The sequence below is a fragment of the Microtus pennsylvanicus genome, chromosome 5 (genome assembly GCF_037038515.1).
Source record: "Microtus pennsylvanicus isolate mMicPen1 chromosome 5, mMicPen1.hap1, whole genome shotgun sequence".
NCBI lineage: Eukaryota > Metazoa > Chordata > Mammalia > Rodentia > Cricetidae > Microtus > Microtus pennsylvanicus.
The window spans coordinates 66,681,519-66,697,896 of NC_134583.1; positions in this window are offsets into that span (position 1 = coordinate 66,681,519).

The following is a 16,378-nucleotide window of genomic DNA, read 5'->3' on the forward strand; positions in this document are numbered from 1 at the left end:
CTGCAGGCCAGTGGGAAAACTTTATAGTCTGTATTTTGAATACAGTACTCGGAAAAAAAGACCAGACAGGTCAGACCTAGAGAAGGCCACGTTTTGAGATGAGCCCATGGCATCTGCAGAAAACCAGGAAGACCTCAACATGCTGGACAGCAGGCAGTTTATGTTCAAAGTTTGAGGCACAAGGACCTGGTGTGGTCACAGCATCAGAGATCAGGGTCCTGGCATGATGGGGGCCAGTGTGCCCTTGGATACTGAGTGTACCTAGTTCTGCCTGCTGAGAGGTGGTCCAGGAGAAGCCAAGCTCAGTCTTTCACATCTCAGCACAATGTTTCTAAAGGTTTCACGGGGACTCAGACTAGCCTCCGACACATCACTCATTCTGAGGGCTGGGATTACAGGTGTGTGCCATGACACAGCTCCCCAGAGTGATCTCACCACCCTCCTAGGCAGGAATTGAGAGGAAATGGAGCCTCCCAAGATATACCTCCTGTATCCCTCCCACTTGGCAGAAGCAGAAGTCAGGTTCTTATTTGCATTCTGGAGGGAAATGACTCCCACAGGAATAAACTGACTGTCCCAGGGAATTGTTACCAGCCCACCCTTGGAACTTCCTCTGTAAAGTACCTCTTAAAAACTCCTTCTGGCTGGGCCTGATGGTGCATGTTTTAATCCCAGCAGTTGGGAGCCAGAGAGTCTGAGGCTAGCTCAGGCTTTGTAGTGAGACCCTGTCTCAAAACAGCCTCATAGCCTGGCACTTGACCTTTAAGCTCTGGTCTCTGAGTTAGCCCAGGGTAGACCACTGGTCCTCTGTCCGCCTTCCCCTTATACTGCCTGTGTGTCACTCCTCGTTTGCAGATCAAGGTAGCTGCTAAGACCTATGTGGCCGTGCTGACTCCATTAGCACCCTCTTCTTGTCCCATGAGTGTCCACTGATAACTTAGGTGCCAGAGTGGAAGGTATGTGCTTTAGGCATTGGATTCTCTGCCTCCTGCCTGCAGTCATTTAACAGAGAGGGTGCCAGCCTATGCCCTCCTGGTTCCCATAACCCAGCTAGCTAAGACCTACCCACTGTGAGTTCCAACCATCACTAGGCCTGGTTCTTCATAGTATTATCCAGTCATTTATCAGGCAGCTTCTCCCTGATGGACAATTGTTCAATTTTCTCGGATCATGAGCGCAAATCAGAATTTTTACTTCAAACTTCCAGCAAGAGGATCAGGATACACAGAGAAATGTTCATGCTAGTTACATTTCTCCACTGGCAAGTCCCAGAGAAGCAGCCTACAGAAAGAGAGGCCTGTTTTGGTGTACGGTTCAGGGTGTTCAGTCCACTCGTGTGGGGAAGGCATGGTGGCCACATGGGCTCTGTCGTCTGCAGTGGAGCTTGTACACACCTCAGTGGCAGGAACTGGATGTGGTTGTCACCTTCCAGGCTCACTGGTGGCCCATTTCTCCTAGAAAGGCCTCAGCATCAAAAGGACCCCACCACCTCTAAAACAGCGCCACCAGCTGGGGACCAAGTGTTCAAACACACAGTCTGTGGGAGAACATTTTACATCCATAATAGTGGGACTTGGACTCAAACTCCATCTGAAGAAGGAACCTTGTAAACAAGTGACTGTGTCAGCAGCTGCACCCCCACAGACCTGTGTGCCGAGGTCCAGCAGCTGCACCCCCACAGACCTGTGTGCCGAGGTCCAGCAGCTGCACCCCCACAGACCTGTGTGCCGAGGTCCAGCAGCTGTGCTCCCACAGACCTGTGTGCCGAGGTCCAGCAGCTGCACCCCACAGACCTGTGTGCCGAGGTGAAAACTGAGGCTGCTGTTTCTGTACTCTCGCCCAATACCACACACCAAGTGAATTATAAGAAAAGAGGTTTATTTTCAGTTCACAGTTCTGAAGTCAAGAGTGGAATCTAGAAACACTCTTTTTTGATGATGAAGGAAGGCCTCGGGTGATTCAGAGCATCCCATAGAAGAGCACAGATGTGTGTGTATGTGTGTCTGTGTTTGTCTGTGTGTGTGTGTGTGATGTGAGCATGTGTCTGCTTTCTGTGTACAGCAATTGTGATTCAGCCAGGGCCTACTCTAATGAGTTTACCTAACCCTAATTGCCTACCAAATGCTCCTCTAAATACCGCAGTGAGTAATTTCCTCCTCTTAATCCGTCTCCAAAGGCATTCAACTCCGGCCAACTTTCCCAGGGAGACACAGCACATTCAAACCACACAGGAAATGCTTCCCGTCGCTCAGTCGGGTGCCTTGAAATGTGGCTGGTTCAACTGAGGAGCTGAAGTTTTCGCTTACAGTGAACAGTTGTGGGAAGTAGGAAAAGACAAGATCTCTTGAGTAAACTTGGAGTAGGGGGACCTTGGGAGAGGGTTAAAGGGGAGGGGAGTGGGCAGGGAGGGGAGCAGAGAAAAATGCAGGACTCAATAAAAATCAAATATATATATATATATATATATATATATATATATATATATATATATATATGAACTGTTGTTTATTAGCTTCTAAGTTTTGTTTCTGTATGCTTTTGCCAACGGCTTCCAACTAGAAGGGATAGGGAAAGAATTAGAAAGACAGAAGAAAAGACCTGAGGTTTGGTATGACATCTGGGGTGGGAGTGCCTGCAGGCGGTGGGCGCAGTCAGCCCAATACCGAAGGCTGGGATTTTCCCAGCAGCCGTCGCTGCCATGATGAACGCATCTGCTTTAGCTCTGTGAAAGAAAACGCTGCTTTGGGCTCATCCTGGTTCCACCTTCGTGGGCGTCTGCGGAGCGCGCGTGCCCTGTTAAACCTTTCTGACATGGATTTCCCACGAAGATCATTAAATAAAAACTGAGAAAAAAAAAAGAAAAAACCCGCCCTAAATCACGGCAAATTTCTGCCCTAGGACGGGCGTGCTGCGCGTTCTGTGGGTTCGAGGCACCCGTGACGTCTCGGACTTGCCGTGACGTCACACGTGGGCTCAGGCGACATCCCTGTTCGTGGGACCCTAGGCACGGTGGTCACTACTCTGGAGTGAAACGGGGGCGGGGAGAAATGTGGAGAAGAGCAAGTGACACCCAGTGGCTACTGTGCCCAGAGGGTTCAAGGTGGAAAGGCGAAGGGAAGGGCCGTGCCCTGGTCCCTGCTGCCCCCTGGTGGCCCACATTGGCCCAGTACCGGCCTGCGTACCCGGGGCTCCCCAAGTGCAGCCCAAGGAGTTGCAACGCATCTTACCTGAGTCGGCATCATCTTCCGCTTTTCTCCCACAAAGTCTCCTGCCCTGGAGAACAGCACAAGCATTCAGGGCATACTACACCCAGCTGTGTGGCGCCGGGCCAGTCTGCCACCTCTCTAAGCTCCCATCCTCATCCGTAAATGATACCTGTCTCATGAGGCCAACTAAATACATCACTTCAATGGGCCCTAGGAATGGTTCTTGCACGCTTAAAGCTTTAAAAGCGCTGGCTAAGCTGAGTGTGTCTGAATGTCCACGGGGCACGCCCAGAGTGACTCTTCACTTTTTCCTTTGCAGTGCTGGGGATGATGAAGGCAGAGGCCCACAGCAGGCAAGGTCTCCACTGCTGAGGCACCCCGCATGCCTCTAGCCCTACAGGGCACCAACCTCTCAAAGATCCAGTTCCTTCACCCCAGCTCCTGCCAGGCAGACCAAGATCAAGTCCCTCATAGAATGCCCCTCCCTGGTGTTATTAATGTGTGACCTGGGCGGCATGCAGCTGTATGGCACACTGTCTCTGGAGCCTGTCCCCTTTGTCCTCTTATTTACTTCTGTGTATTGTGTGTTCACCTTGGCGTGGTTCTGCCTTGATCTCCAGCTGGGCATCTCAGCTCAAGTCATTCCACACCGTTGTCCTTTGCTATGGTGGGACCACAGGCCACACTGACAGTTCTCCCTAAGCAAAGAAAGCATCACAAGATCCTTGGCCACTTTTCTTCCACTCTGTCTGTGATGTATGCTTTGCCAGGCATGTTGTGATCAAGAGGAGACAGTGTAGAGATGGAAGATAGTGGAAATGCCGCACAGTGGAGAAGGAAAGGTTGAACGCAACATGGAATCAAAACCCGCCTCTCCATTCTTAAACTGTGTGCTTTTGTTTAAACCAAAGCTTCTTTTGCAATGGGTAAGTGAAGTGGTCTTAAATGTTGTTGCAGGCAGAAGAGGGAACTCTGAAGACAGGCATGCCCTAGTTCCTAGACCCCATGAGGATGTTTATACTGTCAGGGAGGCAGCGAATGTTACAGTCAGAATAAAAATTGCAATACCAAGCCAGGGCCATCTTTCCTTCTTTCAGCCACTGCGGGGGCTGATGTCCATTTGGCCTCTCCATGCCTCCTCCTATTCCTCCTACTCCTCCTTTTCTTTTCATTCTCCTTTCTCTTTCTTCTTTTACTTCCTTCATCCTCTTCCTCTCTCCCTTCTCTTCCGCCCTCTCCTTCCCCACCAAGTTAATTACAATCTTTTCCGAGTCTGGTCTGGCAGAGACAGTGCTACCAGCAGAGCACCTGTGACTTGAAAGAGGACAAGGGAGCTGGCGATGACCTCCGTTGTCTCTCTTAAGCGCCAGTCTGTTCCAGAGCCACCCGCAGGAGCTGTTGGGCATTTGCACAGCTAGTGTTCAGCCGCATCAGTGTTCTGACACATGTCATTGTCTCATATCACATGTACAACCACATGTTATGGAACCCCCTGCCTCTTTCAGTCTGTCGTCTAACCCCCACCCCACCCCAGGTGGGCTGCATTGCTGAGGCCTTTGACTTTGGCCACACTGCTACATCCTGAATCCAGAATCATGGAGCCTGACATCGTAGTTGCTCACCCAAACTCTCTGGACCCAAGATGTCTGGTGGCTGTTCCCTAGTGCCACACTGAATGTGGCACCCTGACCTTCTCTCCCCGAGCCCTCTCAGTTCTCCTTCTTTGCTGATCGCCCACCAGGACCGTACAGCAACCACGGCAGTGAGCGTGGGTTTCTGTTTCGGTGTCTGCACTTCCCTCCTGCTTATGGTAAAGGCTGCTTTCCATCTTGAGGAGACGAGGTTTCTTTTGAAAATAAAGTTAAATAAAACATTTTTTAAAAAAACCTAGAGACTAATAACAGGAAAAGTGTAACTGGGGGTTGGGAGGCAAGCCAGTGGGAGAAGTGTTAGCTAAACAAGCCAGAGAACCTGAGTTCAGACCCATGTCAAAAGTCAAAGCACTTGCAACTCCAGAGTGAGGGAAGCAGCAGTGGGAAGATCCTAAAGCTGCTGGTAGTCCGTTTAGGAGAATCGGTGAGCTCCAGGTTCAGTGAGAGACCCTGTCTCAAAAAGCCTGGTGCAGAGCCATTGCAAAACGCTCAGAACTGACCTCTGGCCTTCGCATCCACACATGTGAGTGCACACAAGGACACACGCAGAGATCACACAGGCACAGTGTGTGGCTGTGCACACAGGAAGCAATCCACAGCCAGGTCTCCCCACACCTACACCTCCCTCTCCCTCACGGCTCACCACTTCCCATCCCATGACCTGTTAACTCCTTAGACCCTCACTTCGTGACCTTGCCACGTTCTGCAGTTTCAGACTCTCGGCCTCCCTGGTGGCGCTCCCTCTGCCCAGCCTTCTGAGCTCTGAAGCCCAGAGCCCTCCTGCTTCAGGGGACCCTATGGTATCAGGCCAAAGTCTTGATGACAAAGTGGCCACTTTGGGGATCAGCTTGTGATTCCCACTTCATAAGGCTTCTGTGGACCCGATCTCACCCTCAGCTCCCCATCACAGCATGTGACTCATGCTCAGCCAATCAGAGAACCCCTTCATCACCCAGTACAGTGGACAGCACAGGAAGTCACGTGAGGTGAGTAAAGCTGACCATTGAGAGCTTTCCCAGAACTAGTACTGGACTTGCTAGGGGCTTTCTTTGGGCTCCACGGGCTAGTAGTGACAAGCTTAGTCTTATGATTACCCAACCACCACCACCACCACCACTTTCTGTTCCCACGGAGGCCTCACTACCCGTACAAATGAAGCACATCCCTGAACCCATGCCTTCCACTCTGAAGGAATTACTTCATCCCTTTGGCCCACCCACGCGTGAAACCACAGCCTTAAATTTTTAAAACACGGGGTCAGTAAATGCACTTTATTTTATCCCGCTGATCGGTTCAAGGTCTTGCTCTGGAGCCAGTGTTGTGCTGGAAATAGCCCCTTGCTTCTGCCTCCCACGTCCTGGGATTGCAGGTGCACATCACACTTTAACTTGAAAAGCCAGTTCTGGGCCTGAGGAAGTGGCTAGGCGGCCAGAGCTTGCTTGGCAAGTGGGAGGCCTGCATGATTCCCAGCACCAGGTAATCCAGGTATGGCAGCGCATGCCTTACAGCTAGCGTTGGGGTGGGAGGCAGCAACACCCAGATCCCTGGGGCTCGCTGGCTAGTCAGCCTAGACAAATGCATGAGCTCTAGGTTCAGCGAGAGACGCTGCCAAAAAATAAAGCGGTGAGTAATTGAGGAGGACCCTTGATATTGATCTCTGTTCTCCGACATGTGCACACACACTTGAACACCAGCATACACCCACACATATACACACATTCACACATGTGCACACACAAAGTAGTTCTGTTCTTTGCAACCACAAGACTGCCAACTGAAACAGAGACTGACCCTTCCTTCCTTCCTTCCTTCTTTCCTTCCTCCCTTCTTTCCTTCCTCCCTTCCCTCCTTTTCTCCCTCCTCCCTCCCTCATCCCTCCCTCCGTCCCGTTCTCTTTCTTTCTTTCTTTCTTTCTTTCTTTCTTTCTTTCTTTCTTTCTTTCTTTCTATTTTTCTTTTGTCCATAGATGCCTCAAGCTCCATATGCGACCAAGGATAATCTTGAACTTCTCTTCTGGTGCCTTCACCTCCTGAGTGCTGGGAGTATGGACATATGCCACCTTGTGGGTTTATGGGGTACCAGGAATCTGTGTTAGTTCACTGTGATAAAACTCTGGCCAAAAGTGACTTGGAGAGAAAAAGGTTTATCACCAGGGAAGCCAGGGCAGGAGCTCAGAACAGGAACCTGGAGGAAAGAACTGAAGCAGAAACCATGAAGGAACACATTTATTGGTTTGCTCCTTGCGGCTTTTTTAGCTTGCTTTCTTTCGCAACCTAGGACCACCTGCCCTGGGCTGGTACGACCCACAGAAGGCTGGGCCTCCCCACATCCATCATTAATCAGAAAATGTTGCACAAACATGCAGGACAGTCTGATGGAGGCGATTCTTCAGTTGAGGCTCCCTCTTACAAGGTAGCCCCAGTTTGTGTCACGTTGACTGACAAACAAACACACAACCTTGCCACCACAGGATGGAACCCAGGGAAGCAGGAGGTTATCATTCATTAAAATCTAACGCATGTAGCAGAAAATGTACCATTTTAACTATTAAAAACATACACTCCAGAGCTGGGGACATGGCTCAGTCATTGTAAGTGCTGGCTAGAAGAGGCTGCAGACCTGAGACCTGTCCCCAGCACCCATGCAAAACAGCCGGATCCAGAGGCAGACACCTGTCAATCCAGCTCTTGGGAGGCAGAGGCAGGAAGCTCCCTGGTGTTTGCTGGTCAGTCAGTTTAGCAGAATTGGGGAGCTCCAGATTCAGTGATAATCTGTCTCAAAATATACTGTGGAGAGGGATGATGAAGATGCTCAACATTGACCTTAGACTTCCGTATGCACATGCTACAGGCATACACACACACGCATGCATGAATGAATACATACACATATACATGAGCTCACATGTACACACACACACACACACACATGCATGCACACACACACGCACACACATGCAGTCCAGCTGGCTTTAGTATATTTGCCATGACCTTTCCATAACTGTATAACGCCAGGACAATACCATCAACAGTTAGGACTGCCACCATCCATGCTCCCTGCCCCCAGCAACCAGAACACCTTTTCAGGCCCAGCCTCCATCATTTCTTCCTCTGAGGTTTTGAAAACAGAACAAAATATTCTCTCCAAGTGCACATCCCTCTTTTATCATTTATTAATTTTTTTTTTTTTGCTTCTTTGCTTAAAACAAGGTCTCACTGTGTGGCCTAGGCTAATCTGTAGTTCTTTTTTTTTTTTTTTTGGTTTTTGGTTTTTCGAGACAGGGTTTCTCTGTAGCTTTGGAGCCTGTTCTGGAACTCCCTTTGTAGACCAGGCTGGCCTCGAACTCACAGAGATCCTCCTGCCTCTGCCTCCCAAGTGCTGGGATTAAAGGCGTGCGCCACCACCGCCCAGCTCTGTAGTTCTTTTTTAAAAATAGAACATTTGTATTATTTTTTGAGAAAATCATGCATGCATATCTACGCTACCATTTTATTGTATTTACCCCCAACTCCCTCCCCTAACTCCTCTCAGATCTACCTCTCACCCACACCCCTACCTAACTTCATGTTCTCTCTCTCTCTCCCTCTCTCTCTCTCTCTCTCTCTCTCTCTCTTTCCCCTTTCTAACTCATGGAGTCCACTTTGGGCTGCCCAAACATTGGTGGGCGTGGGGCCATCCTCTGGATCATAGTTGACCTGCCACTGGCCACGCCCTTAAAGAAAACTGACCCTCCCTCCCTCAGATGCTGGCAGTGGCTCCTCCGCTAGGGGTGGGGACTCATAAACCCCTTCCCACTCTGTGCTGGATTGTTGACTGAAGTGAGCTTGCGCTGTCTCTCGCAGGCAACTGCAGCTGCTCTGAACTCAGGAGAGCGGCAGTCCTGCAGTGCCCGAAGGACACGGTTCCACCGTTTCTCCCCAGCCTCTGGTTGTTATGATTTTCTGCTCCTCCTCACCCTCAATGGTCCCTGAGATTGAGGAGGAGGTGGTGGTGCAGTATAGATATCCCATTTTGGGCTGAACACTCCACTAACCTTTTCTGCATGTAGATCAACTGTGAATTTTGGCATTCACCAGTGTCCACTGTTACACAAAGAAACTTCGCTGATGAGCTGTACCAGTAGAGAGATGTGAATTCAGAGGTCAGCTTGGTACAATGTCCACTTAGTCAAGCGATAGTAGTGGGTTCACCCCAGGGCCTGGATCTCTGGTCTCCTGGCTTGGTCTCACAGATATGAGCACCCACACTGGGCTCTTTTATCCTTGAATAATGGAATATTTTTAAAACATAGAAAGCATGATTCCTGTTCACCTTTTAGTAATCTCCTTGATACCAGAGCTTATTTTCATCCCAGGCCCTAGCCCAGGACCAGGCTAGCATAGGTGTTCAGTAAAACAAAATAAAATGGAAATAAGGGTCCCCCAGCCGCTCATCCCTGAGTCAGACCAAGACATAAACATTCTCACCAATGTTTGTTGATTGGCTGACTGACATTGTTGGTAACCCAGACAACAGCTGGAATGTGTGAAGGGCTGTGCTGGGAAGGAGTGGAAGGGGCTTTAGCGGAACCCATCACTTTTCATGCTAACAACTCGTTAAACCCAGAACTAAACTGACAGTGACTCGACATGGCTGGGTACCCCCCAAAACCATCCGCATCTGCACCTACTTGAGACACTTCGAGGCAAAGGGGTGGACAGGCAGAACAGAGCAGGTATCACAGGCATGGTGGCTTTCTCATGGGGCTAACGATATTTATGACATCTCCAGAAGATCGTCTGGGGGTTTCCATGAGTGGGTCCTTGCGAAGCCTTCCACATATGCACCAGGACACATGAATGAGGACACACACGCGCGCGTGCACGTGCACACACATGGGGTTTCCATGAGCGGGTTCTTGCAAATCATTCCACATGTGCACCAGGACACATGGATGGTGAATGGAGAAACATACACACACGTTCGCGCGCGCACACACACACACATACACACACACACACATACTGCTAACTGGAAATGGTTCATGTGGTCTACAAGCTTCTCCCTGGGGCTGAAAGAATGACCTCATCCCCCTTCAGCTCAAATGTCACCACCTTCAGGAGACTCTTGCGCCTCAGTCAGATGTCTCTCTTCTGGGTCTCTCAAGCCTGGGCTTCTTTATCAGCCCCAGAAGGAGCCCAGCACAATGTGGGTGCTCCCTTGGTGAAAGAGCAAGTCACACCCCTGCCCCATCCAAGTGGGTGCCATGCTGTCCTAGGAACCAAAGCTCTGGCCTTGTCACCGTGTGGCTCTGTGTCCCCTGACTCCCCTTGATGTTGACTGTGATGGACCGTCCATCACCACATCCCAGGGTCAGCTTCTCTGTTGTCACCTCGCAGCACATCCCAGTTGGGACCAAGAACTTGGTTGCTTCAGTCTCCTGGTGGCATGCATTCCTGCTGCCTGGCCACTTTTCCTCTGTGGGATTCGGCTTGGGTTCCTTCACCCTGCTCCCTCCCCAGCGTGTGAGCAACAGCTATCAGTAACTGCTTGTTGATTGACAGACAGTTCTCAGTAAGTACTCTTGTTAGAGTCTGACCTTTTTGATGTGGGGAAACCACGGTAGCCAGTGCTTTCTGTAAAGCAGGGCCTCTGTGAGGAAGGGAGTCTCTGCCGAAACTCACCGCAGCTGCCTGGAAGCAGAGTCATCACATCCCCGCCTCCTTGTGGGCACCTGTTCTCAGGAGACCCAGTGTCTGTGAACCATGGCAGACAGCAGGGAGAGTCAGAGGCCCTGGGAGGGAGCGGCGATGCCGAGTAGCTTGCACGCTTGCGCACACGTAGGCATGCACCTATCTGTAGTGCACTTGGCACTCACCCATAGGATCGTTGTATGCTCTTAGGGGATTGATGGAGGCTCAGGGTTCTTGGGTAACATGGGGAGTTCTGGTCTCTGTATGCCACCACCCACTCATTCCCAGAGCCCAGTTGTGCTACAATGGCTTCTGAAAGAGGATTGTGCATGCTCATGTGTGTACGTGACATGGGTGATGTTGTCATAGTTACTTGATACACAGCAAAGTCAGCTCTGAGTGCAGAGGAAGCATATAGGAAGTGGGGGCTCTCTTGGATTTGGCCACTGTCTGTACATCTTGCCTCAGGAAAGATCATGCAGGCTAGACCTCCATTTGTTTCTCTGCATTTTTCTCAGCTCCTAGCATATCACAGGGCCTACAGTGGGTCTTCATGAATACTTGTTCTTATGCAAAAGTGTGCACACATGCCCCTCTGCACATTGCCATCTTCCTGTGCATGTGTGAGCTGGAGTGGATGGAGGTTCTGCATTTTTTATGTAGGCATGTGGATGAGGACATGTGAGCCTATGTGTCTCGGCTGGCCTGTTAATCATGTATGATGACATTCATGCTATGTCCCTACATACATCCATGTCTGTGGACTCTGGGTATATATACATGTATACGTATGATATATGAGCAAGGGGGCAGTGTTCACATGACAACTGGTACGTGATGTCTGTGAGATATGTTCTCTGTATGTCGGGGGCTTGCGTGAGCATTTGTGAGAACTCTGGTCCCTCTCTGGCTCCGAGTCTGCCTCCGCCATCTTTCCTCTTGAGTCACCTTGGGCTCCGGGAACAGTAGGACTGATAAACATCCTCATATCAAGAACCTGAAACTACCCCCAAGGGAGGGACAAAGCCACCCCAGGTGATGGAGTTATTTATGGTCAGAGTCTGCACCTGAGTAGCGGTGAACATCTCAGGGGAACCACAGTGCCCGGAACCACAGTGCCCCTGGGGAGGTGACAGCAATTCTCTTTACAGGACCATCCTTCAGGACCGCAACTGAGATGAGATCATGGCTGCCACGGCCACCTGCCCAGGGTGACTATGGCACAAGCCTCCTGCCCTGCTCCAATTCTCCTTCTCCTTAAGCAGAAAGCTCACATCAGGATCCCAAAGACCAAGATGGATTCGGGGTCACTGGACACCCCCTTGTCTCTCCCTCCTCCAATAGATGAATCTCCCTTCTCGGCTTCTCACCATTACTTGTTTCTTTGTTGGGAAGGAATCCATTGGCATTGTCGGGCTGGTGGTTTGTCCTAGCCTAGTGACGGGTAGTGGCTATCAGATACAAGTCCCTGCTTCTTATGTGGGTGACATGGGCAAGTTAAATTCTTTGTGCCTCAGTTTCTTCATCTGTGAGATGGGTCGATCATAACATCCACCTTCTAGAGCTGTTTGTCGAGAGGACAAATAAGGTGGAAGCACCAGGCATACAGTAAGTGCTCAATGCATTCTCTCCACCGTTGTCATTTGTGTATTGCACATACTGTATATAGTACTTTGTGTGGGTTTTGTTTGAGACAGGGGTTTTTGTGTACCCCTGGCTGCCCTGGAACTATCTCTGTAGACCAGGTTGACCTCAGACTCAGAGACTGGCCTGCCTCTGCCTCCTGAGCGCTGGGATTAAATGTGTGCGCCACCAACACCCAGCTAAATAAAATGTTTTTAAATGAATTTTTCTTCATTATGATCATGTGCATGTGGCACAGCATACCATGGAAGTCAGAGCATGGCTTTCTGGAGTCGGTCCCCCTCTTCCGCAGCGGGTCCCGGGGTCCCCCTCTTTCATAGAGTGTTTCAGGGACCCCTCTTCTGCAGCGGGTTCCAGAGTCCTCCTTTTCTGCAGTGGGTCCTAGGGTCCTCCTCTTCCACAGTGGTTCCCAGGGTCCCCCTCTTCCACAGCGGGTTCCAGGGTCCCCCTCTTTCATAGCGCATTCTGAGGACGCCTGTTCCGCAGTGGGTCCCAGGGTCCCCCTCTTCCACAGTGGTTCCCAGGGTCCCCCTCTTCCGCAGTGGGTCCCGGGGTTCCCCTCTTCCGCAGCAGGTTCTCAGGGTCCCCCTCTTCTGATGCGGGTCCCAAGATCCCCCTCTTCCACAGTGGTTCCCAGGGTCCCCCTCTTCCACAGTGGTTCCCAGGGTCCCCCTCTTCCGCAGCGGGTCCCGGGTCCCCCTCTTCCGCCGCAGGTTCCAGGGAAGGACTCAGGCTTATGTAGCAGCTGCTTATTCTATCTTTGGAGCACACCAGTTTTTCTTTCTTCTTTGTCTCCTGGTCCTTCTCTTCTTTTTAGCATCCTGCTCCATCACCTGGAAATAGGAGATGCTGAGTTGAGTACATTTGGAGTGGTGCTGGGGGTGCCCATCATCGAGTCTGTTCTTCCATGAATGGTGAAAACACTGGAAGGGCCAGGAGGATTTGGGAGTTCAAAAGGAACCAAGCTGCTGAGAAGGAGACCCAAGGATGCAATTCTCCTGACTTAAGCCTTGGCTTAACTCTGGGCCCTGGGCTTGGAGGCTACTCCCTGCCCACTTTGGCCTTGTGGTCAAGGAAATGAGCAAGGAGAGCTTGGTATGCTCTTAACAAGACTGGGCGGTGTGAGCATAGAGCAGGAAAGATCTCCTGATGTGGGAATCAGGGAAGCTGCCTGTGGCAGATGTTACCTACGTGGAAATACAAAGGGGAAATTGTCAGCCAGGAGATGGCAGGGCTGTCCACTGGGCAGAGGCACAGTCCACGCAAAGGCCACGGAAGCTGACTGACGACAAGGACAGGGAATGCCAGGAGGCGGCTGGTGGCCACACATGGGGCTGGGAACCAGAGGGTCTTGTCACTTGCAGGCCTGCCTGGCTCAAGTCTGGCAGAAGCAGCTGTGTCCTCGGTGAGTCCTAAGTGGGGGCGGAGAGCCTTAGACAACTCTGTTCATTCCGTAAGTATTTAGTGAGCACCTCTAGGTGCAAGACACTGGGTGTGCTTCCACGTGGCACTGCACAAAGTCCCTGTGCGTTTGAGCAGAGTCGAAGGCAGGAAGCAGATGGTCAGGGGATGTCACAGGGACACATAGTGTAGCTTGGATAATGTTTGTGCCAGGCAGGACCGGCAGAAGAAAAGTTGGAGAAACACGTAGACCCCAGTGGGTGGGTAGGAAGACCATGATGACAAAGGGGGGCATTTGACCGCAGAATGAGGGAAGTAAAGGAACAAGCCACACAAACACCTAGTGCCATTGGTGGAAGGGACAGCCAGGGCAAACATGGACAAGGAGAGAGCAGAGGAAGTGAGAGGGGCAGGGACCCCGGGAAAGATGCAGGCTCAGTGTGCAGATGCAGAGCAGGCTTGGAAACTCAGCCACAGGCACGTACTGATCCCATATCTATTGTAGAATGAAGGCACCAGTTGCAGCAAGAAGAGTACATTTTGGTAAAGGGGACCCAAAGGTCAGAGAAAGCCCATGTCTATCACGTGAGCAGGGGCACGAGTGGCTAAGTGCAGGTGGAAGCTGTGGTTTCGGCGTACGTATTATAGGTAAATAGAACCAGCAATAATTCTTAGCAAGGGAGGCATCAACGACGGTGTGCCATGGACATTCTTGGGCCAGCTCCACACTGTCGTGGAATATTCCTTTACACTGTGTGAGGATGTGTCGCTGCGATTGGTTTAATAAAAAGATAAACAGCCAATAGCTAGGCAGGAGGTATAGCGGGGACTTCTGAACAGAGAGAGCGCTGGGAAGAAGAAAGGCAGAGTTGCCAGCCAGATGGAGAGGAAGCAGGATGGGGCGCACAGAGTAAAGAGAACCAAGCCACTTAAAAGAACGGAGATGAAAAGACATGGGCTAATTTAACTTATAAGAACTAGTTAGGAACAAGCCTAAAAAAGACCGAACTTTCATAATTAATCCTAAGTCTCCATGTCATTCTTTACGAGCTGGAGACCCCAAAAGAAAAGTCTGCCTACGCCTCATCTGCTCAGTACTAACCTTTAATCGGGCCCCAGGAGCAGGTAGAATACTGGTCCCTGAACACACAACCCTAACCTCCCTCTCCCCTGTTCCTCCAGCCTTCCTAACACCATCATGCTTCCCCTGGGGGAGCCTTCACTAGAATCTGTGGTCCTTAGCCGGGGAGAAGTTTGGGTGTCCAGGGGACCCTTAGAGATATTTGGAGACACTTTTGGTTTTCACAGCCTTCGGTGGGAGCATGGCCCAGGGAGGACAGACCTGAGAATGTCCGGGATAGCTTCATGGTGAAGGCTGATTGTGCAGACCTGCTTCAATGGAGCAGTCTGTCCACAGCGCACTACAAAGGTACAGAACCTGGGCCCACAGCCTCCAGCAGGTCCTCTCAGGCACCACTGAGGACCTCGGTCCTTCTAAGAAGGAAGCAAACCTGTGCCAAGGAGGCAGTGGGCAAGTGTAGTGACAATTTCACCCTACAATGCAGGCTGGTTTCTGGAAAAGAGAGCTTGGCGTTTTCTTTGGCTCCTACCCTTTCATCAGCTCTGGCCATCTTTGGCTGATGGTCTTCAAGGACCTCAGGCCCTCAGCCCAGGGCTCCCTCCTCGCTCTAAAAACATCATCCATGGCTACTAAGTCCCTCCCCCATGGGATGCCCCTTCCAGCTCCAGCCTCACCACTTCCTCTCGTTCTCGCAACCACAGGGTCCTCTCTACCCACACCAAAACTTAATCATTCCCAGAATTAGCCATTGCAGTCACATACCCGTGCCCATGGCTCATCCAGGCGCCGAGGCTGGGTTGGGTCACCGCCCTGACCCTCTGTACTGTTCTTCCCTGGTGGTCCCCCAACCCCAGCCTCACCCCCTTCCTTCTCTTTCTCCTCGGTTGGTCTTCTGTCACCTCCCATCTTCTCAACAGAGTCACCTTCTCCTCCTCTCCGCATAGACTGTAGGTTCTGATCACCCCATACTGATTTAGACATAGAAAGCCCTGTTCCACATTTTGGGATGTTTTGGGGGAGACCTCCTCTGTTATTCAATAATCTTTTTGTACACTGTGAAGATGTGTCAATGTTATTGGTTTAATAAGAAATGAATGGCCAATAGCTAGGTAGGATTTCCAGACACAGAGGACACAGGGTGGGGGTGGGGTGCAGAAGGGCGGCGATGCCAGGAATCGCCAGACAGACAGAGAGGAAGCATGATGTGTAGGAGATGGGGCAACAAGCCATGAGCCTCATGGCAGCACTTAAATTAGTAGAAATGGGTTAATTTAAGTTATAAGAGCTAGAAACAAGCCTAACCTATTATACAAGTTTATATATATATATATATATATATATATATATATATATATATATATATATATATATATATATATATATGCAATGAAAGGAGACAGAGACAGAGACCCACATTGGAGCACCGGACAGGAATCTCAAGGTCCAAATCAGGAGCCGAAGGAGAGAGAACACGAGCAAGGAACTCAGGACCGCGAGGGGTGCACCCACACACTGAGACAGTGGGGATGTTCTATCGGGAACTCACCAAGGCCAGCTGGCCTGGATCTGAAAAAAGCCTGGGATAAAACCGGACTCGCTGAACATAGCGGACAATGAGGACTGCTGAGAACTCAAGAACAATGGCAATAGGTTTTTGATCCTACTGCACGTACTGGCTTTGTGGGAGCCTAGGCAGTTTGGATGCTCACCTTACTAGACTTG